The sequence below is a fragment of the Melanotaenia boesemani genome, chromosome 13, assembly GCF_017639745.1.
Source record: "Melanotaenia boesemani isolate fMelBoe1 chromosome 13, fMelBoe1.pri, whole genome shotgun sequence".
Lineage (NCBI taxonomy): Eukaryota > Metazoa > Chordata > Actinopteri > Atheriniformes > Melanotaeniidae > Melanotaenia > Melanotaenia boesemani.
Window position 1 is genome coordinate 6,176,988 of NC_055694.1, and position 25,822 is coordinate 6,202,809.

Consider the following 25,822-nt stretch of genomic DNA (forward strand, 5'->3'; position numbering starts at 1 on the left):
CTTTGTGAAAACCATAATGGTGCACATTCCAAAGGAGTTGCTACACTGGACGGGAAGAAAAGGCAGGTTACAGCAGCAAAAATTAGCCTACCCTGACTCATGCTAACACTGCTGCTGTCACACACAACGGTTTCCAAGAACAGAACAGCCAACGCAGACAGAGTCCACCCACAGATGGCCTTGGACACATGGCACTGAGTCACTACACTTAAAAAAAGTATCTAGCTTATGCAACTTAAAACATCATTTTAGATCAAATTTGTAGCAAAATGACATTTTAGCATTTTAGCACTAGCATTTGTATTGTATTTAATGTACCCAGCTGCTATGATGTCTTTCAATTTATCTATTTAGCACACGATAAAGCCTTAAATTTGCTGCAAGAAAATACTGCAATGAAATTAAGCTCAAGTAATATTTTACTGATTTTACTCATCAGCATCCCCATCATTCAAAATAATAATGTACCCCTTTTTCTCATTTTTTTTTATTACAGTGGCTACAGCCCATCAACCAAAGTCCCCTATATATCAACTGTTCCCTTTCTGTGTTTATCAGTAAAAACATATATCAGAGAAAAGTCTGTAATTTATGCTACCCTGCTTAGGCATAGCTGTAGAGGTCTCTCCCTGCATGTGCCATAAACCCAAAGATAGAACTCCATGCAGTCTGTCCCCAGGAGTTAATTATCTCATCCATTGGAAGAGAAGGCCTGGATCTTATTACTGGAACAAACTGAGAACAAATTGGAAACCACTTCCACACACCCCTCCTCTCATTCTCTGCTCTTTAAGGGCGCAATTTACAGAATCCGAATCTATTAATTATTCTTTTCTAAACACTCCTGCTCTTTTATGCTACTCATCTCCTGCTTGCTTGATCAGATCACAGAGGGATTAATCACCAGAACAATAATTATCTTTAAACGAATCAACACCTGTATTAGATTTGTACACAACTTCCTCACAAAAGCATTGGCCAAGAGAGTATATTGTGTGTGTGAATGTGTTTGTGTGTGGCTCATTGCTGCTGTATTATCAGTGCACTCTATCAGAACTGAGCAGTGTGAGGGGCTAACAAGTGGAGAGAATGGCAGTGCATCCCAAAATCAAGTATGATCAGGCGTAGCGATCCAACAAGGGTAATTACTGTGGAGCTGAAGGAGGTAAGCTGGGGAGCAACATGGGGATGCCAGGGGCTTGAACGTGTCAGAGACGGCCCTACATCATTTTTCACGCTCCAGATTTGCATTTGCAGCAGAGAAGGCACAGAGAATCAAGGGTGAAAGATGTGGCCTGAATAATCAGCGACTGCACCTTGAATTAACAAGTAACTGAGCAGCAAGATGCAGAACTTCCAGGCTGCTACAGCCACTGAAGAGAAGGCAAGGTTGATTTGCAAAGCTGATTTGGCATTCCCTCTGAACAGTGTCAGTCCTTTCATAGATCTCCTGCCAAATCTGGTAATAGCCATCTTGGGGTTCCTTTCCTCCCCCTTACGCTACACAGCTCTGTCTTAAATATAGACCCTTAGGAAGTGTATTGATCAATGTGTCCATAAACACAGGTCCTAAGGCCCAGTCAAGCTGTTCTTGGCGTGTGTATAGGCGGAGGTGTGGGAGGTGCTCCATCCCAGAGGCACTTTATTAGCGTGGTCATAAAAGTGCCATTGGCTCTAAAAAAGCAGCGAGGGCCAGACCCCAAGCCTCGCCTTCAGCTGTCTGCACGCCGCTTTGCTCCTTTGTTTGAGTTTGTACAAGCTGGATGTGCGAAGTGGATCCCTTTGGTGGCATAATCAGCCTCCTGCTGAGCTAGCTTTTTACTCAAGCACCACAGCCTTTTGCCCTTTAGGGCTTTTGCTACACCCCACCCCTTAATTGTATATACAACATTTACTCCTCTCTATCTTTTCTCCCTCACTCTTTTATTACTCGCTTCTTCCCCAGTCGCTGGAAGAAATATATGCATCACTCCTGCAAGTTGTGGCAACAGCTGCAGAGGCAGACAGAGCATCTGAATGGTGTAAATAAAAGACTCCACCAAGGTTATCCATTCATATTGCTTTCAGCAACGCAGGGAAGAAAGTCTTTGTTTAAGCTGATTGCATGACCACCTCTTTGTTGCAGATGACATTGACTTCTCGGTACTATGCAGCTGTGGAGCAGAGTTGAAAAGGATAAGAACAACACCGGATCGCCCCTTGTGCTCTGTAGTTCAAAGCCACGTCTCGCTTTTGTTTACCAGGAGTCAGAGTTACAGAGAAGGACATTAACATATAAATGCAGCCAGGAATGATTCACACTTAAACACAATTACCTACTGACCTAAAAAAGCAGAGGGCATGACTGTTTCAGCAATAAATAAAATTGTGTGTGAAGGAGACATTAAAGCGAGGGAAGCTTTTCACATCATGATTGCTTATATAAGTCAACAACATCTTGTTTGCTTCAGTAACTGCATTTCAGCAATATTTTTACACAGTAAACAGTTTTTGTTGTGACACTTAAAAAATATATACAGCAAATACTGAGTTTTGAATCGGTTTAGGATAGATGTGGCACTGAGGTAGGAAAGAGGGTTGTCCTGATGCAAAATTTAAAAAAGCTTTGGCGTGTAATAATATAAAATCACAACTTTCAACATATGGAGGACTTCGCCGGTAAATTTCCATTCTAGCACCCATCTGAAAAAAAACTCTTTGGCCAACACAGAAGGCAAAGAAAAGAGATCAGAAAAGTCAAGAGAGACTCACATTCCAGCACACACGCAAGCTGTGATCATGGCTTGGAGAAAAGACAGTTTGTGCAAAACTTCCCATTCATAATGAATAGCCATGTGCACAAAACAGTGTGTTGGCACACTCAGACATGCAGCTTCCGAGTGCTTGTTAAATAAACTGGTCCCACTGGCTCTCTGTGCTCTGTCACTGTGTCTGATTGTGGGTCCCCTGCTGTAAAGGCTGCTGATTTCCCCCGCCACTGGGCATGATGCAGCGGCAATGCCAGTCGTGGTCAAAAGGAGGTACATTGTGGTGAACTGAAAGGATGTAAACAGGCAGCAGAAGCCATAAACAAGGAATGAAGAAATTAGAAAAATGCAAAATGATAAGCTTTGCAAAGCGCCGCTGAGGGCTGTGGACACAACAGCCTAAGGGCAGTCGAGCAGCCAGCAAACTGACAGAGGAGGGAAAGCTTTAGGAAGTGGAAACAGCTCTATCAGCACGGAATAGACAGCAGGTCTGCTGCTTTTTGTTCTTTTTCCTTTTTGTCCCCACATGCTAAGCTTCTTAACAATGCAGCCAAATTTGTTTGATCTCCTAAATTCATATTTACAGCAATTGTATGCAAAAGATAAAGAACATAAACTAAATCCGTTTATGGAGCTAAAGCCATTGTTGTTGGATAAAAAAATGGAAATGGGAGATCATAATTTCATGCCTTGAATTAATATGTTATTCCCAGACTGATTAATGTAAAGCGTGAAATTAAAGTGCTTAAGTAAAAGTGATATGCTACGAATCAGAGAAACAATCTACAGGGGTAAAAAAACAAACAAACAAAAACAAACTACTCAAGAAGAGTGAAATGTTTGAAAATGGTTCATATTTTGCCTGGTAAGCTTTTTAGCTTGTGCAGCAATTTGCATAGTAAAAATAGAAAGTTTAATATTTCCTACAGGGGGATCTTCTATAGGAGCAAGCAGCTGAGGTTAGTGCATTAGTCTTCTCTCTTCATTTCTGTTAAGAGTGAAGATAATCAGATAAATAGCTGAGCTCTTGTGTTGTTGGGCATGACTTATATTTGTACATTCTTTTGGCTCAAACGGAAATGGATTTTTCTGCTCCAGCTACTTTACATCCATCCTTCCAACCAACACAAGCAAATGACAGGATACCAAAGAAGAGAGATCCAACCCTCAAAAACCACAAGTATTCCGGTAACTGCTATCACTTCTCTCTGTCTGTTTCCCTGTGAGGTGGAGCTGGAGGAAGACTAATGTGACCAATACCTCTGTCTGTAACAACAAAAAAATTCCATCACGCAGATGGATGCTAAAAATGAAAAAGGTGGAAATTTCTGCGACATTCCTACCACAAAAGTTTGCATGCATTTTGAGAGCAACACAAATAAAGATGTTGCAGAATTAAATTCGTCACTGTGCAAATTTGTAACTTGACCTTTTCTAAACTGTTTTGTTTGTCTATTGATGCGATACGCGTGAGGCTTTGAGCTACGGCTAGAAGAGCTGTAAGTTAGTGACGCATGGTATATTAATGCACACTTATCCACAATTAAGCATGTGCTCTGAGGGCACTCTAACAGAGCACTTTGCATTCAGTGCTTAATAGCCCTATCTTTGTTAGTGACCCATATCAGTGCACTTGCTCATGACCATCTGAGTTTGGAGGCCTGCAGCAAAGCCCTCCACTGAACTGCACCCACTGAAAGAGGTCGCAGTGCGTCAGCCTGCCTCCGTCTCTCAGTCTAGTTATCCAATGAAAGCAAATTGTATATTATTATTAAGGCATCACTCTCCAAGAGCACAGATGCTCCACAAAGAGTACTCTTGTAAGAGTCTCTCTTGCAAAAGTCTTGAGCCATATTGTGGTGAACAGGAAATAAGTGCAGTGACTTATTCAAACATGCGGAAACATAAATGCAAATACAGGATATAAAGCCAAAACAGAGTTTGTACAATGCTAATGAGCTCCAAAGTCAATATTTGGTGTGATCATCATTGTAGCCTGCATTCTTAAATAGTTTTCATAGGTCCCCAGGCTTCTTCAAAGATATTTTATTTGGATGTTGGCTACTTTTTGGTCAATTCTCTGTTTTAAGCCTCATCATAAAGAGACTGTGGCCCTTTGCATATTGTGCTTGTTTGGACCCTGGTCCATTTTCAGATTAATTTTAGGATTCTGTCACTTACTTTTTAAAGTTTTAAATAGCTTGGCTCCATCTTATTGAACAGATCTTCTAAACAGCCACACCCCTGTAAAAGCACTGGTTGACAAGCAATATTTTAGTAGATTTTCTAAGATCAAGATTAAAGCACAGAGATCACTATTTTGCAGAGACTGCCCCCAATCTGTGGGACAGTTTCCAAAGATGTACTGCAGAGGCTCACCTTGTTTTCCTTGGCTTTAGAGTTAAGTAGAGTATGACTTGAGATATAATGATCATTGTGCTTGTCTTGGTTTTATACTTGATTATCTCATCTTAGTTTGTATTTGCTTCGTTTTTTTATTGACTCTTGGCACTTCGGTGTTTTGCCAGGTTGTTAATAGCTAAGGGCACATTCAGACCAGGATAGTTCAGGGAATTCCGGGGAAAATTTGGTTCTTTGTTTGTTTTGGTTTGTTTTCACACTGCACTCCTGAAAACAAACCAGCAAACAGCACTGAAGTATCCCAAACCTCCTGAGCAGTTAGAACAACTGCTCGCAAGGGCCAATACTCCCTGAAATGACCACTGACAAAGAAAAAAATCTAGCTCCTAGTTTGACCAGGACCAAAAATGGCTCATTCACCACAAGTAAACAATAGATGAACAATACATTTCTGCAGTCATGGGGCTTCTGGTTTATCTTTTGTGTTTAAACATAAGACAGTTTTCACTAGAATCTGTCCAGTATGATCACCAGAAGAGGCAGCAAGCTATCCAGCATGATGTATTCTACGTCACTTCTTCTCTTTGGTTCACTGGATGGTCCATTCACTTTCATACTGCGAGCAAATCGCACCAGGTTTCACTTGCAAGTGAACCGTGACCCCCAGTTTTCAAGAGGACAAGAGTTCACTACTTTGGCCTGCACCAGAATGCAAATGTGTGTTCATACAACTCCAAATGAACCGTATTATCTATCCAGGGTTCGTTTGGAGTGGACCAAACAGCACCATGTGAATGCATCCTGAGTTTCTTTGTTAAGTTGCTTAAATGATTCATAGGTCAGAGTTTAAAAACACACATTTTTTTCTGAAAATGGTCGGGTATGAGAAGTGGAATGAAAAGAAGTGAAAAAGCAGCCAATGTCATGAAGAAAAACTTTAAAAGACCTTGTCAAAGTCTAGAGAAGTGTGGCTCAGGACAGCTTTGAAACATTCCAAGTATGACTCCTTGAAAGCTGAATATAAAGAAATGAGGAGTGGCTAGCACACTGTAAAAACATGTCATCACAACTTAGGAAGAACCAGTCTCAGCATATCTCTGAAAGCAAACAAGGGTGCATGCTTCTAATCTTTCCCTTTAACCTTCTTTCTGCAGAGCCCGCTCCCGCTTCCCACACTTCAAACTCTGTTTGAGAAAACACATGCTGGTATTACGCCTAAAACCCATCACATCCACTGAGAGAGATTACAGTGTCATTGTCATTCTAGTGAGTTTTGTTTCCCCACCCACTGCTTATACTTTCTTCAAACACACATTCATGCTTATTTGCACCCTTATAGTCTTATACAGTTGAACATGGGTATATCCATGCCTACAATCAAAGCCTCTTACACACACAGGCAGGGGCATACAGACATCCATTCACATGTACATAAATAATCCCTCTTTTTTCTGCTCAATCTTTGCTTCTACTAACAACCCTGTATACTTCTCCTATTAAATAGGAAGTTGAATCCCATGGTGGGATCTTCTCACACACTCTTACAGTGGTGAAGTAGGATGCCATGTTCTCCTCATCATTGCTGCCTGTCATCCTGTGAGAGCAGATTTCTATTAGGACACATTTCCATAAATCTAAATTGTAAAGGGCCCCAGTGAAGGAAGAGGGAATCCTCGGCGGGCAAAGAAAACAAACAGCAGGATGTCAGTGGAGACCACAGGATCAGATATCTCACCTCTGTTCCAACCCTGATAAAAAAGTGAATCAGGCTTTTTGATTGACACCATATACTTATTATCAAACCGTTCTTATTAACTATTCTTGAAGCATGCTGCAGATGCTGCACTACCCTTTCACTTTGAAAGTCAATACAGTGGTTTCATTAAAGATATAGTGGAAAGGGGATTTAGTTAAGTTGAGGCAGTTGTGGGAGCTACAGTGGTTGGTGCATCTGGAAGTGAATAAAGTCTACATGAAATAATAAAGACAATTTAACGTTGGACAATATCACAATTTCTGCCACGATGAGATACAATTCCAAACATGCAAGTTCTTTCTTAAGCAGGTCTTCCAAATGTTTACTGTATGACTATTCAATCAACATTTTCCATTTGAATTAATGCCATCAGCTTGTTTATGTAGACCAATGTGTTCTAACACCTCTATTAAACAGAGGTACACAAAGGGCTGTGAATACAACTGAATCAACTATATTAAATATCACATCACAAGCAGTTAAGGAAAGCTTCTATTTTTAATCATGACCTTCAAAAATGCAGCCTTGCATTTCCTTTATTTTAATCTAATTCTTTAATACCAAACCTTATGGGACATTTAAGAGTTGCTGAAGCAGACAAATGGACAAAATGAAGAATTTGGCTTGTGCACAAGGTAGCATGTGTGAAAGAAATCCAAAGGAGCACTGGTCTAAAAGAGCAAGCAACTGAAATAGATAAAGGGATTCCCATAATCACATAACATAAACTTTAAGTCATTATTTTCCTGTAACATTAAGCATAACATTACATCAAGAACGTACAGATGGCATTAACCCAAACAAGGTCAGACCTAGGCATGACCTGTGCGGCATTTTCATTGCATGTGTCCGTGTGCACTGTTTGCATTTGACGTTAATACTTTCCTTATGAGCAGACTGTCTCTGCAGAGGTGTTATCTGCCAGTGGCTGGACTCTGACCTTTACGTTTGCAGCTGTCCAATGACAATGTGCCAATGACCTTCTGCCAAATAATCAGGCCAAATCTACAGTTAAGCCCAGCTAAACTGCTCTGCAAGTGAGCTGAAATGTGTGACATTGTTATGTGAAACACTGCAAGCAGGCTAATGAAGATCACATTAAAAATGCCTTCAGTAGCCACAGATCGCCATGTATCCACTCGTTCCACAGCAACCCTCTTAATCATTTGTCTCATCAAGATCTTGGTAGTGAAGCACGGCTCACTGGTCAAGCGACACGTTGCTGGGGTGGGATTTAGTGATGAGGGGCTGATATCATGAGGAAGGAAGGGGCAAAGAAAGAAAGAGAGCAATAAAATACAGCAGGACATAAATTAGATCAGGGAGCAGAAACAGTGAGTGATGGCCAGTGAAAGTGGGCAAGAGCAGCGAAACAAAATACCACAAGTTTTAATGTGAGAGAGAGAGGTGGAGAGATGAAGGAGAAACAACGACAGCATGGGAAGAGAGGAAGGAGAAGGAGCCATGCAGTCATTACTCCAGCTGGGTAACAAGCCGTTACAGCCACAGCAGCAGCCACAACTCCAGAAGCTGGCATGCTGCATCCGCTATTATCTGGAGCAAATTTGCACCGCCTGGCTGGTACTTTCAAGCAAGAAGGGGGTCACAGAGAGAGGAAGGAGTATGGTGATGTGTCAAAAAAGGGATGAAAAAAAAAAAAAAAAAAACTCTTGATAAGACTATCCTTTTGGCCTAAATCTACACTACATCCAGACATCAGACAAGGAGGCCTGTTATTTCCCTCAGCAGACGCCAGCTAAAATCCAAAATGGTTATATAAGAGTTTCTGGTTAGAGAGAGAGAGAAAAAAAATGCAGGACTCCTGTCAGTCAAAGTAATCCCTTCAATTTTTTCTGCTACTGTTTCATCTAAGGACTGTATGATAGAGCCTGCAGCTCTGTAATCACATGCTGGCTGAAAGGATGAGGCTACTCTGGATTGGATAACAGCCAAGCACTAAAAACTCAGCAGGAGGCACACTCTTCATCTGATCTCCACCATCAAAAGCACAATATAAGATATTCATAACGTGCACACACAGTTGATGACGGACATGCTATTCAGGTTAGGATATATACGGTAACAGCGGTAACAGTATCCATGAACAGGGGTTGGGATCAATGCTGCACCAATGACAATGGAACCTGTGATGTAACAGAAACATGTGAACATTGATCTGCCAGCTGCAGCTCTATCAATGCCAAAATCTATTATTTGCCAATTCAATTACCATGAAAGCCGAATGTGCATAACTTCCATTTCTCTCACTGATCTGAATCTTTTATACATCTTGCAACTGCTGAAAACAGCCATTGCTCTTTCATGAAGCTAATAGGCCAGTTTTCAGAGTTAATCATGTTAATCAGTTCTCATGTCTGCAGCTGCAGTTAGTCTACATGTGCTGCATCTCGGCCTCACTTCAGTGTCTAATACCTGCATTGATGCAAAGTCCAAAAAGCTGCATTAATAAAACACTAATGGCACCACTTTAGTTTGCCTATTATTTTGTATAGAACAACAAATATGTGTTTAACATCCAAATGGCCAGCAAAGCTTAAAAAATTAAAAATAAATAAATAAATAAAAACATGAACTTCAGAGAAAAACATATTCTCATTTCCAGTTCATCACAAACTACCACTTGGTCAAAAAGCAAAACATGATGTTTTGATGTTAACACAAAATTAAATATAAACTATGTTTACATGGACAAATATTTAATCTATCTGAGTGAAATCAGTCTGAACAGATTCCAACTGACATGTTTACATGGAAGCTAAAGAAAGTGACCCAATCAGTTGTATCTATATATATATAGTTCTATATATATCTATATAGAACGATTTTATGCTGTTGTAACACAAACTTGGAAGTTGAGGATGAAAAAGATTTTTTTACTCTGAGGCTTTTGTCCATAGAGATGGTTAATAAACCAGAACTCTTCCAGTTTCCAACAAAAACATATCCGACACAGTCCAGTTATGTTAACCTGCCGCCATTTTTCATGTCTTACCTGAGACTCATTACATCACCTAACCCACACGTGGTTCAAGCATCTGTAGAAAGCACATACACCACAGAAACCGAATCAGAAGGAAATAATAACCATGTATACGCTCATTCTGATTGTTTCTGTGGTGTATGTTGTTTCTGCACATGCTTAAACCACGCGGGGGTTACGTGTTTATGTGTTCTTGAACAACAGCAGCAGCAAAACAGAATGGAACTGTAACACAACGTTTTAGAGTTCAGGATTATTGAGCATTTCAACGGTCAAAAGGTTAAATATATATTAAAAAAAAGGAAAGCACTTATTTAAAAATAGTAGGCACTGTGCATGTCAAAAGTGTTACGATCATATTTCGTAATATCATCTGTCCATCATGTAAATACAACTGATTGGATCACCTTATCCTGCGTCCATGTAATCATGTCATCTGGAATCTCCGATCAAATTGAATTTATTCGGATAGATGAAATATTTGTCTATGCAAATGTAGCTATTGCAATTAAAAGTTTAAATTACCCCCTTAATCAGATATACAATTCCTTCTTATCAGAAGAAGATTGGATGCTTGATCAGATCAATATGCTCCATGTAAGCACAGCTATTTTTCACCACCGCCATGTTATAAAGCCACTTTGCTGTAGAAAACTTTGACTCAGATGGCGTCAAACCTCGAGTATTTTCATGACAGTCAGCGGATTAATGCCACAGCTCTCCTCTTTGACTTCCTTCCAAGCATTTCTGGGAATATTAAAAATGTTAAAGATCATTTTTGTGACAGTTTCATGTAATGTAAATTCAGTTTATTTAAATTCAGCTTTGTTCCTAAAGCACCATTTCATGACAAAGTCATTTCAAAACCCTTAAAGATACAGTCCGGGTCAGTTGAGCTCCAATTATATAGAGTGATTATATCATCATTTAGTCACATTCATAATAACTGTGATCATATAAGCAAATTCATAAAATATTTGTCTAATAAAATCTTTATCTTCCATTCTTATAATGCAGGTGAAGGCTGCGAATGGTGGAGAGGAAAAAATTCCTTTGAAAAGGAAGGAGAACCTCCAGCAGAACCAGACTCGTCTGCTACAACTGATTTTTAAAGACAACTTATTTTTGAAGCTGTTAAATTAAAGCCATTATAACAAGTCTTCATTCTTCAGAGAAACTTGTACATGTTCTTTTGTAGACTCATGTACATGTCACAAGTTCTGGAGTATGACATCATTTATGTTTACAAGTTATTGTCAGTGTGCATGACACTGATTCAGTTTTCCATGCTCCTTTATAGAAATTTCAATAAACAGAGCAAGACTAATATTTCTTCTTCTAACAGACAGACATCACTGACCACCAGATCCACAACTCATCACATTTCAAGCTGCAGTACAGCTCAAGATCAGCTGTCGCTCCACACAAACATTTCACCTAAAATGCACCACTATGACTAACTGCAATGGAAGCCAGCGTAACCCCAGTGGCCCCGCTCTTCTTCCCTCCAGACTGAGTGTGAAAGTATAAACATCATGCCTTGCCCTCACACTCCCCGTTCGTCTGTTTTCCCACCGAACTCGATTAATGGTCAAAGAAAGCTAAACAGTAGAGTCTGACCAAACCCAGACAGCCTCTTGTGCGTGGATACCTCAGATAAGGCTTTGGGGAAAACATAAAGAAAGAATTGGCAGCTTTTGAAGGCAACATCTGTTCACACCAGCTAAGGCAAAAACACTTGAAAAACTGTAACCATGAAGAAACCTTTCGCACATAAAATGTCAAATAGTCTGATCTTTTCTGCATTTCAGTTAATGCAGTGTTTGGTTTATTATATAAACTCCTACAGGAGAAAGGAACCCTTTACTCATTGTGCTTAAGACCTGCCGTGACCCCAAGCATAATGTTGCCTGCCTGCAAAATATACACTACAGTCTGAGGACCACTGCAGCCTATTTTTATATATACAAAAAACAGATGCATTATCGCACAGCAGCAGAGGGCTCAGCGTCTCATCAGCATGCTCTCTCAGTTTGTTTCTCTCTACCTCAGCCTGATAGAGGACTCTCTAATTTCATCAGATGTGATAAAGCACCACAAAATCAAGTCTGCAGCTAGTTACTTAGCTCAATCTTCCTTTGGATGAGAGGCAATAACAGCATGTGGTGAGGAAATTGGGTGCTTACTCACATGGAAGGATACATGCCTAGCAAGCAGAATGCAGTGGCTAGTGCAAAGACTCTGCACAGTGGACCACAAAACTGAACAACTTTCTTACTGTGAGTACACCCACATGGGGATGAGTGCCACAGCACACGCCACAAAACGATATTGACTTTTACTAAAAAAAATAAAGGAATCTGTGGGTTTATCGACCACAAATGTGAGACGTATATTATGCAGTGGCCACAAAGACCAATTCATGAGCAGAAGGGTGAGAAAGAGTGACATCATGCTTCACCACAATGAATGTTTGAGAGGTTTAAAAAGTTTGCTGTGAAGTTCTATAAATGGTTTAAGGCTAGCTAAGTTTAAGAAAAGTGCTGCTAATAACCACAGCTTTTAGAAAAGCTCACATTACATTTGCATGCAAGCCCAGCAAGGACTTACAATGAATATGAATTATAAAAGAGGAGCGAATGCTGCAGAAAGCATTAACACGGTCTTGTCTGTGAAATGCAGTGGGTGTAGGAGGGGGGGAAGAGGAATAAAAAAAATAAATAAAAAGAAACACCTGATTGTCTCCTGGACTGTGGTAGCTTTTGCAAGGCCATGGCAGAGGATGGCACCAAGCTCAGAGAGGGCAATCTGGCTGAGCGACAGCATGACTCACTGGATCAGAACCGCAGCGCACACGCATGCCCTCCAGCCTGTTCCGTGTGAACCCCATGTACAGGATGCAGTGCTGATCGGGATACGGTGGAAAATCAGCTCTGGCTGGTTTCCTGTGAGACTGGAGTAGTCAAGCACTTTTCTCTCTGTTACACAGGTCAACCAGAATGTTTGATTTTTATTTCATTCAGCAACTTTACTGCACATTTACATCACGATGCAACCGAAACGTATTCAACAAGGATGCTTTAAATAACCTACATTCCATCTCTATGAAATATGAAGTCAGCAAAAATGTTAGGAAAGGTTAGTGCTCTTAGTAATGACATATAGCATGTGCCCTTGAGTACAGAGGCACATCTATAACACATGTGGCACAATTGTTCCTTTCCTGCTTATATTAAGATGGGTGAGCAAAGGGAGGTGGGAGGCGGAAGGAAAGAATGTCACGGTGACCTAGAAGGTCTGTGATAAAAACAGAGTGTTGGCAGAATAACAGCAATTCATGGTCTCATTCGGTGTTGCTGTGAAGGCTGAGTATTGTGCTGTATTGTACACAGGAGATGGATGCATCTATTTCTGTGAACACCACTGTGATGAAGTACAGCGACAACATGATCAGAGGGAGAAAAGGTTCACTACTTATTATGTTCAAAGCCACGGGGGCAGGAGGGGAAAAAGAAACAACAAAATGGACCTCAACAGTCCAGCAATAGTGAAAAAACTCTCCACCTCCACTCTCATTCTCTCCTCTCCTTCAGTCATTACATTTTCAGTAATTCAGGGGTTCAGATTTGCAACTTTTTGGTGACTCCAGGAAAATCGAGCAGCATCAAATAAGATGGAGGTGACTGAGACAACTGTGGCAAAGACCACATGTGTAAAGCTTGTACAGAATGTGACTTGTGAGTACCAGAGCCGAACGTAGAAACCTGGGAATCAGTGCTTCACACTCATTTTCACAGGCCAGAGTTTCCTGAGTCCGTCCCCTGCTCTGCTACAGATTTAACACAGACACAGTTGAGCCATCTATATTCTTTGTCAAACCCTGTGAGTATCTTTTATGAGTAGCCACAGCACCTCTGCCAGTTCTCGTCTTATGCCACATCTTGATCTAGTCACCCAGCAAAGAGGCTTGGATCACACATGTGCATAGGTTAAGAAAGAGGAGAAATCGATTTTTTAAAGCAGGAACTGCACCAGTATGAAATGGACTGTAAATCTTGCAGTGATGTGACTACATGTAAAGTGTTGGGCAAGAAAAAACTTGTATAAAGGGCTTAAGTGAAGCAGCTTTCTAGTGGAGTACCCAGCCTCTTGGTTTAGTCACCAAATCACATTCACAAGCAGAGTTTCTTGCCTCATCTTAAGCTGAATGCAGTACTTGCTTTCTGAGCATTAAGTTTGATCAAAGACTAATCTCTTGCTGGTAAGATGATTAAAATTAGCATCAGTTTCTTTGTTAGGGAAGAAAGACCAGCTGGGACCAGCTCCCACTGGGCGAGACAGAGAGGGACAGAAAGACACAAACTCAAAACGAGAGAGGCGAAGGAGGACTAAAAGAGGACTAAAGAGGAGAGAGATGAAGAAAAAAGCAATTTTGAGAAAAGGGGAAAAGATAGCGCTACAGGATGTGGACAGACAGAGCAATAGTAACTGAAAATAAATCAAAAAGAGCATTCCCATGCTTGGTCAGTATGACCAGTGCCAAACCCAGGCAATCTTAATTCCTCTGTGGCAGCTTCCACCTCGTATTAACTTTTTCCGTGGACCGCACACATAGACAACGAATTTTAGTGAGGGAAGCTGCAGCTTGAATGCTTTAAAAAGCGATCATATGAATCCAAGGGCTCAGTGAAGCGGTAAAATGAGGTTTCGACAAGCAAGCCTGCCCCTCTTCGTCCAATTAAGAGATGAAACTGAACCTTTCTCTGATTAGAATGCAAATGACAGAAGTTATGGCGATGACGTTAAAAGTCTGCATAAACAGCAGCGGGCAGTCGGTCTGCTTTCTTCTATCATCAGATTGTAGCATTTCTTAGTGGAGTTTAGGAGAGGAAAAGAAAAAAAAACATGGAGTAGGGTACTTGGCAGTCACCATTTCAGCCAATCTAAACAACCCCGCTGCTGCTGCTCCCTATAAACTGCATCAGTGAAAACATATAATCATACTCCAGCAAAAAAAAAATGCAATAACAGGAAAGAGAAAGAAGATAAAATCGACTGTTTGTTACCCTCGAGAAAATGTAACCAAACGAGGAAAGAAAACCCATTCAGCATTTCATGAGTAACATAAATAGGAGCAGCTGGGGCAGACTTACATGCTGAAGTGGGCTAATTAGGATATTTTAGAGGTTGGTTCACTGCTGTTTCAGTCTGGTTGGGACCAACTAGGAGTGACTGAGCCAGGGAGTGCACTTCACACCTACTGTACACTCCATGTCCATGTGAGATCACTGAGGAAGAGCTGGGTTAGCCAGCCTCTCCAAAGACTCCACTTTTCTTTAAACAAATCCGGTTACAATTGCTGTCACTTCGTTATAAGCCTTTCTGCCACACAGCACCCTTCACTTCCATGAAAACAGTTTTGCCTTCCTGTTCCGTCCCTCCCTTACAGCTTCCTCTCCTCTTCCTGTCTGACTCAATGTAACAAGTGAAAATCCCAGACCTCCCTGTTTCTTCCGTTGTTTTGTGCCAAAGGCTGGGAATGCTGTGCTCTTGAACTAGGACTCATGTGAGTGCTGCTAATAGGGACCCCCTTGATCTGTTGTGGCCAAGGTATCGACCAATTACAACCATTTTTACCTCGATTGTCTGTTCTCAGGCCAATCACACGCATCCAATATAATTTGAATTAGTTTGTTATCTGCGCATAGCATTAGACTAACAGAACCGGCCTCAAATACAAGAGTCTTTGAATGACACCTCTCTGTGTTGCAAAGTGTTTCAGTCATATTAAGTCATGTATCTAAGCCACTCATACATTCCGAGTGCAGTAATCCCAGAACTAATACTTTCATTTAAAGACTTTCCTAGTAAACACCATTTATTGCCATGTGTTACAAGTAGCTCAGATATCTTATAAAAAAATGGATTTTTTTTGTTGTGGCTCCAGCTCCTTTTGAAAAGAACTGCAGTAACATAATGTAATCATGACTCCTGTAGTTGATTCAGGCTGACTAATGCCTCTGCTTGCTCTGTTTTCTTTGCTTGCCCTTTTCTGATTGGTTGCGTTGGAGCAGTAGCATTCAAAGACAGGTGGGGTTGTTTACCTTGACATGGAGCTTCTGCACATGTTCAGCGCCTCAGGGAGCCAGGCAAGCAGACACACTACATTTCAGCTCTTCAGACCTTAAGCCGCTGAAGCAACTAATGCTTTGTACAACGCAACCCACAAACACTGTAGCCTTGGCTGAATAAACAAAGGAAAGGCATCTTTTATCGGGCAAGTCAGTGTCTCCACACAAAGAACCCATGGAAGATTTACATTGTGGTGAGAAGTATGTGTTTGTGAAAGCCTGCGTGTACATAGAATGACATGTTGCCTTGCGTCCCCTCCCTGTTTCAAAACCCTATTTTCCTATGTTTTGGTTTATTCTTTGAGGATGCAAAGCAGAATGCAGCCTGTGGTGCAGAAATACAGGTGAAGAATGAGCTGAAATTTCCCAGCATCCCAGTCATTTGCCAGTCCCCTCTGGCATGCCTGCCTGTTTATCTCTCTTCCAACTCCCCCCCACCCTTCCAAAATCAGGCTGGAAAGAATAAGTAGAAGAGGCAAGAGAAAGGGTGGAGAACTACACAGAAGGAATAACACTATATGTTAATTGCTAGCTTTTAAATATCTAAAGACTGACACCTTTGGTGTTGCCCTCAGAGCGACTAACCAGAATTAGCACTTTTTTGTGATGATCAAAACCTTCTTTATGGTGATCTGTACAAAACTGTGAACAAAAACATTCATTATGGGACTCAAAACGATGTGAAAGCAAGCAGAAATGATGCCTGGAACACTGTGCATGCTTTGTAATAACATGCAAATTCCCCTCACCTATTCACCCCTGTCAGGTTAAACATGTTTTCTGAGAAATGTGGGGGAGAACTTGTGGCAGCAAAGTACTTAATAGTTAAATATTGTACCTACAATGTTAGAGGTGCTTTCCGCAATGACAAACAAATAAAATAAATCTTCATTCCATGTTTTTATTTAGTTCTTGCTGCAAGATGAATGAGAAATTAAAGGTGTGTCTGGTGAAATTGAGGCTGCAGTGGTGATAGCATGTCTAATATCTTTTGTATTTAGAAAACGACTAACAGCGTCAGCTCCCAGAGTGTATGTAAATCTCTAACTGTTGCAGATTAAGACAAAAAAAGGATGCTTATTCATTGCTTTCATGTACAAACTTGCCCGGTATCGTCCTTTTCTTTCTATTTCTAGTCCCTCCCTTCCATTCTTTACCTTGTGCCTCCCTTAGGCAGGCAAATGCTTCAGAGCAGTCATATTTAATCAACATCTTCACGGACAACACAGAAATTTCAAGTCTGCAGCGAACAGCTTTGCTGTCACACTCAGAATAATTGTCTTAAATACCCCCCCCCCCCCCCCCCCCCCCGCTTCATCCCCCTTAAACAACTACAGCAAAGACATTGCTCCTGACTGACATCGCAGCTGATGTGTGAAAATGTGGTGAATTCTGATTTCGTGTTTGGCACGGGACCATATCACATTGCATCGTTTACTCCACGTTAATAATTTTATTTGCAGGCCTCATGAAGACGCCGCTGTCATGTTTCACATTTCATTGGTTTTGACAGGAGGAGGAATAATGTGCCTGTCTGGACGAGCTCCCACTGTTCCACTGTGTTACATGCAGTGTTTCCCTTTGATAGCAGAGGGCACCAGGAAGTAAGAGTAAGGGAACGAAAACATCCAACATCCGCTGCGACTGATTCACACTGATATTATAAATACTGCCCTGGTTCTTTTGTTTATTTCACCTGATAGGAAAGGCTCTAAGAAAGGAGTAAAGGGGGAAAGTAGGGTTTATTCTTCCTTGAATTTCCACAAAAGCCTGTAATCTTAAAGGTCTAGCTGGGGTCAAAATCGCCAATAAAAGCATTCAGGGTTATTAACAGTTTTGCCCCAAGCAAACCCAGGAAAGTAAATGCACATGGTCACAGCCTCTGTGTGGGCTTCATGACAAGATGCCTCCCTTTATAAGTACCTTTCATCCCTTTTTCTCCTTCTGGCTCCAGTGTGTAGATCAGAGTCATGTATTCATGCATAAACATTAATGTTATCCCAGAGGAGAATTCATTTCCCTTGGCCTGGACACAATAAATCACCCTGGGTCAAAGTAAAGAGTCTGGAGCAGCAGGACAGGCGGCAGCAGATTTACTCTAAACTTCTTCCAAAGATCTGTCTTCCTCATACCTTCACAACCAAACCGAAGATTCTGCACAGCTCTGGAAAAAGAAGCCGACTCATTCTGTAATAACTGTTCGGTTTTATGCCACTGTCGACATTGAAGGGAAATAAAAGACGCCACAGTGGGCCGTGTTCCATGTTTTGAAGTTGTGGGAGTTTCAGCGTCTTTCATCATCAGTTTAGCATGCATGTAACTTTGCTCTACAACAGTGGAAAAAACTAATCAAGAGGATGTGTGTGCACAAGAGAGACAGAACAAGATACCATACCAGAGAAAGGGGGAGACCTTTTCCAGACAGTTTTCTGTTTGCTATCTAGCTCAGGAATAACTTTGGAAGGCCTTGTTTCCACTATGCTTAAGGCTGAGAATGAGTTGAGGTTCCCGCCTCACACTGAGGCAACCTTCCCACCTAAATAAGGCCATGTCTGGCTAGAAAATACAGACAAAGAAGTGAACACAAATGCAGGTATGTACATGTCACTGACATGGAGCTCAGAGAAGGAAATCTTGATATCTGATATTTTGACTGCAAAGCCAAAGAAAGAAAATTCAATACAGAGAGCACAAAGAGAATTAAATTAATGTTAATACAGGGCTGGATTTTAAAAATTCCAGGGCAAATACTGACGGGAGGCAATCCTTTAAGAAAATCACAAAATGCTTTGAAATAGCTGAAAGGTAATAGCCATAATGGGTCCCTCTGAGTTGAAAGTGGTTCTGGTTGTAATTGGGCTGCAGTTTATATAGTAGAGGAACAAAGCTGCCCTTTGGCACATGAGTTGACTAGACAAGTGATGTGTGCACCCCTTTTCCTCCAGTAACCATGGTGACAGTGGCAGGCAGGGGCATCCTCATCACCAGGGGGCAGTGTAGGCAACGCTACACACCGTTGTCCACACTGCTAATCACAACGCTTCCTGTTCTACGAGCACACGGGTAGCGCACAATCACGCAAACAACACGTGTGCCGCGTAGTCAAAACGTAAATAAAAATGGACACAAATGCACACAGCCATGCACAAATTACACACATGCACAGTGTCATCTGCTCCTGACAGATGCCCCTTGGCGTTTAACACAAGCCCCCCGCCCCCACCTCTGCTTTTCTCCTCCTCCCTTTTGTTGCTCACTTATTTTTGAGTTTCCACCGAACAAAAATGCACATCCTCCCATGACACCAGCTAATTGATTATTTATGGTGCCATGCTAACCAGCTTATAGCTGCCTTATATTCAAATGGGTTGTGAAAAGAGAAGGAGACGAGGAAAGTCAAGGTATTGAGTGTCAAACTTTGGGCCTTTCTTGCCTCCCCTTTTCTTGCTGTTCTCGTCTGATAAGCTGCTCAGGCTCTAACTGTGGAAGCAGTTTGGGAACTGAGGCAACTGGGAGGAATGGTTACAGAAAGCAATCAGGTGGGAAGTTGCAAAAAAAAAAAAAAAAAAAAGTCATGAGCCCTTGCTGTGTAAGTGTCTGACTTCCAGCTGGCGTGAAGATCATTGACAAACACACAGCCAGACTTGTTATTCTACAGGTCCCTGTGCCAGGATTCCTGCCCTTATCGCTGGCATCGAGTAATTTTGTTACACATAGTAAACGTAGGATGGCTTGTGACAGCAGAGATCAGATAAAGAGTGAAAGTGCCTGGGCAGGGGGATGTGGAGATGGTGCTGAATGCCTAAACAGGCTGTTGTGGGAAGGAGAGAAACCGATGATTGTGGCAGGCAGATTGAGGCTCCGAAGAAAAAGGCAGAGGCGAGGGGATCCTGTCCCACGGAAATGTGTCATGAAGGCACTTCTATTAACATCTTAATAAAAGCTTCCCAGGCCCTGGAGAGCCCTCGAGAGCAGACTACACTTCATGACTCACACAGGGGCCCAAAGCCGCTTTCTGTGGCAAATCAGCAAGAGAACATTTAGGTTCTGCCAGTCCTGCATTGTGAGGGTGTTAGGCTTCCCAAAGGAGCAGCCTAAATGCCTATCCACAAACATGCTCCACTAGATTCCTTTATTCCAATTTCCCTCTACTTTCATTTACTGTTCATTTCTCCATCTGTTGGGTTTAGTGGCCGTACAAAAGGCTTTGTTTCAGCAAGCTGGCAAGCCTTTGGGACGGCAGAGTGCACACTGGGGTTCAATACTAACTTGCTGCCATCAATAGAGAGAGCAGGATCTGGACTGGCCATAGTTGCAGCAGGCAGACTGTCCTCTGATGAGGCTGGCCGAAGCTTGTCTGCGAAGTGTTGACACACACTTCTTCTCACAACCGTTAGCAGCCTGACAAAGATGGGCAAACAAACAGCACTGTGGCAGGAATAAATCCCAGCATGGTGGCCACTACAGAAGCAAAAACGGCTTTATTTCCCTTCGTTTCAAATGCTCACAGTTTTGCTTTTTCTTTTTTTTTTTTTTAACAAACAGCACAACCTCGCCATGTACTACAAAAATAAAAAAGAGAAGAAATGCAGAGTGGCATCGATTTTTGCACTCTGTGCCATGTGTCGTTCATACTGGGTGAGCTGCTACTTAACAATGTTACTGGCCTGTAGTCATCAATTTCAAATGGTTTCAACGACCGAATAAGCCACTGAAAGCTGCACACACAACTACTTAAGATGATGAGAGTGCAATGGCAGCATGACTAAACCATTACATGTGACCCTGTGGTGGTTTCTGGCGTCTGCTGTTGTGTGAGAATTATCAGAATCAAGCTGCAGCTTAGATCTATGGGATACGTGTGTTTAAAATATGAGGAGGCACAGTTTGTCCACCAGACAGGCGACCCTAGAAGTTCAGCAAAAAGGCTGAGAGCTGTGTGATGTATCAAAACAGTATTTTAGCACCTTGGTCACAATATTTCTGTTTATTCAGTTTAGAGATGCACAATATTATCAGCCCGATATCGGTATTGGCCAAGATCAGCTGCAAAATTAAATATCAGATATCGGCCATTCCACTAATAGAATTAACCAGAAAAATAACAGCTGCTGGGAGAACATTATCCACATCCGTTTAAAGTAGGGTAGGGTGCACATATCTTACTTGTTTTGTTTAAAAACAATTTGCATGGTTCAATTTGACATGTTGTACATAGTTGAAATATTTTTCTTATTTTTGCACAAGGAGTGAACATTACATCATTTTCAACTTTTTTTAAGTCTTCATTGCCAACAGGCCAACATGACAAAGAATATGCAGAATAATTCTGTATTTTAATTCAACACCTGAGGAAGCTAGATTATTTCTGCTATTAGGTGTGGGGGTTGGATTCAAGATTTCCTTTAAGTTTAGTGTCCCTTTATAACACACAGCAGATTACAATTTTACTAAATATTTGTTACAAGTGTAGATCACAAACACTGAATTTCCACAATTTAGTGTTTGCTAATGTAACAAATTCTGCCACAATGCTATTTAGATTTGATTTAATTCAGAAGCAACGATCAACAAGAGTCGACATCACATGCTGATTTAATACAGTCCCTTCTGTTCATATGAAATCCTAACAAGCAACTAAAATATTAGAATGTAAAGAATAACTTTCTATTTGTAGACATAAAGCAGGATACAGTGTAAACCTCATTATTATTGAGAGTCTCAAGCAAAATTGTTTTCTAACTTAGTTATAACAACCAACGTTTGACTAATATTTTCCATGTGAATTGGTGCCATTGGCTTGTTGATCATTGTATTAATAGATTGATAAGCTGTTACACACCTAAAGTTGGGATAATCGCCACCTAAAGAGCCATCTCCACTGTGGGATCTGATTCTAGATGCATGTAAAACAAGTAGCAAACTCTTGATGTTAACTACAGAGCACAGGCAGTCGGTTTTACAGCCAGCGAGTGGATGAGGAGAAAGAAGCAGTTGTGATCATCTTCTTTTTGCAGAAGCCAAACCCTTCCCAGCCTTAAATGTTCCCCCTGGCTGCACTCCACTTGATCACTGTCACCACAGATCCAGATCTCTGTTACGTCGACGCATGCGCCTGCAATACATACAGACCCCAGACACAAACATGTGCATAACAAGGCTGAGTGAGCAGAGCGTGTGTGGGTCAAGGAGATTGAGATCTCAGTTGTGACAGCTGGACAGTCCAAAGGTTCAGATAAACAGCCCACAGAGGGGGAAGACGGGAGGCCGATTGCATTAAAACAAACATACACTATTTGTACACTCCAGCAGATAGAAAAGGGAGGACCCATATCTGTGGGAGAGTGAGTCCATGAACTCACAAAAGCACAATTATCTGTTTGTATTCGCATGTTTTGTGTGTGTGTGTGTGTGTGTGGAGGCAGAAGACAGTTGGGACGGTGGTGGTGGTGGTGGTGGTGTGGTGTGTGTGTGTGGGGGGGGGTTATAAGAATACACAGCCGCTGAGCACATTTGCAGCATTCTCTCATTAAGAAATAGGTCAAGGATCCTGCCTGCATGCGTAGCGACTTGTCAAAATCTCTCAAGCTAAACTGTGGCTGCCTTCAGGGGGGGAATCCATAGCAGAGCATGCAGCATGCTGTGCGGATGCTGGTGGTGACACAGTACACAGAAAAACACCCATTTGGAAGCAAATCGTGCCAATGACAAATTCATCAGTAAAGTCACTAACTGAAGGGTCCTGAACAGAGAGAAGCTGCACTCCCGATGATTACCACAGTTCATTGTTAAGGCTCTTCGCTCCTTATCAACAGAGGACGCTCTTGAGCCAGTAGAGTTTGTCGCAGATGCTGATGTTGGCAGCGGTCGCTTCAGCGACAGGCTGGAGACTGTGATGCTTTAGACTTTCCTTAGGGGACATAAAAGGTCACTTTTCAAAATAAAGAATCTCTGATTCCAAAAGTCAAAATAAACTCTGACCTAAACCCATCTTTAAAGTAAGCCAAAGCTAAACTGTTTTAAAAAGAAAAATTAAGAATTGATGTGTAGTCGTGAGTAGACTCATGGAAATCAGTTAACACCAAGAATACTAAGAGAATACTTCTCTTGACCACACAGTATCGCCATAAATCCAATCAAAACACTGTGCTCCCCTACAGCGATGTTAAGTAAGACAAAGCTCCAAATACATTCGTCCAGTCAAAGCAATTCCTCTCCAGCTCAGTGAGGTTAACCTTATTGATCGGATGCATGTGTGATGTTCAGGAGCCGCCGTCTCGGACCGCATGCCTTCAAAGGCTTCACTTGAAAGTGATTCTTTGAGCAGAATTGCTAACATCACCACGTATATGCTGCATTATTTACAAAGAGAATAAACTGGCTTCAATTCTTTGTTTAGGTTAACTGAAATTGACCACAAGACCTAAAATATTTTGGAGAGGTCAATTTAAGCCTCTCAAGGCGGCAATAGGTTCATAAATGGTGTGCAAAATAAATCAGAGTGAAAGAGGAATAATAGTTCTTCATAGCAGTGATACAAAAGCTGCTGAAGAGCCGACCGGCCAGAGAAAGTAGTGACACACTATGCTGCTTTTTTCCTCATCAGATTGGAGTTAATTAGGTGAAAATAATCAGCATTTTATAATCAAACCAATCCTGAGCACTGGTTTGTTCTTCCAAAGGCAGCGATTTCCACCATGGTGGCTGCTTTGGAGTCAAAATACATTCTCACTTTGAGATGGATATTAAAATAATTATGTGAGAGGGTCATGCTTTAGATACAAAAATAAAAAAAAATGTAGGGAAAAAAGTGATTTCACCAAGAAGGAATGGGTTTTGATTGCAAGGGCAGAGGGATTAATATGCTCCCCATGAACCGTGACAGATGCAAGTTATTTTCATGCAAATGTAAGGCAATTTTCTACTTAAGACAACATTTATTTTCTTTAGAGTCATTGTCACGGGTGCTTGCTGGAGCACTGGCTGCCTGACAGAGAATGAAGATTTGTAGGTGCATCTGCTGAATTGGACAGATGAGGTCTAGAGCCGATCTGGAATCCTAAATTGATGCCAGTTGGCAACAATACATTAAAATTTATGTAACAAATGTGACAGACGCTACATAATGGGAAGTAGATTGCTAAGCTCGTGGATATAAATGGAAGTGAGACATTTAAGAATCTCTTTCTATAGACTTGGGGCTCACTTGTTGCAGGGAAACAGGTCCAGGTCGGCAACCTGAGACCAGATATCTAACCATGGTTTAGCTGAGGTCTGAATTATAGCTCCATATCCAGTCGACTTGAGGTCAAAAAGTCAAAATCATCACAGTCCAGCACAGATAATTACAGGCAGCCGGACACTATTACTCTAAATATAACTCTAACTTCATTAGAACCAAATCTTACTTACATGAAGCACAGATAGGTGATGAGCAAGAACACTGTGGAGCAAGTTGGAACTGATTCTGTTGAATAAAGCAGCTAAAATCTAATGAATGAAAAAAAACTGAATAAATGACACTAGTGTAAAAGCTGAGTTTAACATTAGTGTGCAAAAGCTGCAGATTTCAGCTCTAAATTTTAATGTTGTAACGGTGTGCAATATTTGGGATCACACCTCATCGTTTATTTTGGCGTCCAAGTGTCAGCTGTGGCAGCGATACACTAACAGAGAGACAGGTTTCCACCTTATCAAAGCCTGCAGCCTGAGATGACAAATGTCCCTTCCCCGGTTGTCTCTCTGCAGTGTCGGAAATGAGCTCTTTGCAGTGAGAGAGTGGCTTTATTTTTTTCGTTGTCTTTTTTGTATGTCTTTTGAAATCCATGTGTAATCCTACAAAATTTCTGCACCCTGTGCAGCCGATTTAGCCAAAAAAGAAGGGAGCTGATCATCACTCACCTCTTCATTTAAACTGGATCTCCCGGTTCATAGCGGCTGCGGTCTTCTGTGGCTCTTCAAACTGATGCGCTGCGCTCACATCCACAGTGGAAAAACGCTTCCAATCTTTTTTTTTTTTTTTTTTTTCTTTTGCTATTAGGATCTTATGTTCCACACTACTTCTGTTTCCCTCTAACACAGGCTACCTGCTGGGTGTACCTGTTAAGTGGTGGCGTCATTCATTCATTCATTCATTCAAGCGGAGACCTCGAATCTCGGCGACTTTAACTGCAAATGCGGCGCGTAAAACTTCAGCATCTGAATTGACCTCCCCGCGTCACTTTACTGGACCGTGTCGGCGTGACGCCACATTCCTTCAGTTCGGCGGTCAGCGTCCTCTTTTTACAGTAGGCGAAGGTTGTGTGCACGAGCAGAGCGAGCGGGGCTTGCCAACATCATCACCATCATCACCATCCGCCGGTGTAATTCGGCAGCAGCGTCGCTTCAAACCCGCAGCGTGGCTTTCTCACGAGACTGTGCCGGACTCACGCAGACTGGCGGCTCCATCAGTGTACAGTAGTGTGTGTATGCTGCCTCTGGCACACACTGCGCGTTTAAACCCAGCCCCCTCACACTCCTGATCATTACGGTGTTAACTGTTTCCGCCCAAAAAGGAAAACAGCGACAAATTAATAAACTAAATGTACCTTAAACTCAACCATCCACTAGACTAAATAGATTTTAAGACTAAGCAAGAACAAATATATCTAAAACATTTGGGACATTTTGTGAACATTTGTGTGGTGTTAAAATGTGCAATCTGCATTTCCCCACTTGTCAGAATGCATTTTACATTTAGCAAGCACACAATACTCACGTAGCAGAGACAGAAGTTTTTAACAGATCAGACAACTGTAAGTTTGGCTCGTCATTCATAGGATTGGAC

The 25,822-nt window shown here is 41.6% G+C and overlaps 1 protein-coding gene across 3 annotated transcripts in view; it reads right to left on the minus strand.

The window, feature by feature from the left end:
- plxna2 (plexin A2) overlaps positions 1 to 25,456 on the minus strand; it is a 200,374-nt gene extending 174,918 nt beyond the window's left edge. For all 3 annotated transcript variants that reach the window (XR_006012527.1, XM_042004363.1, XM_042004364.1), the window contains exon 1: positions 24,898 to 25,456. The gene's annotated coding sequence lies outside the window, so the exon portion shown is untranslated. The remainder of the gene's footprint in view (positions 1 to 24,897) is intronic.
- Between the last annotated feature and the right edge of the window lie 366 nt (positions 25,457 to 25,822).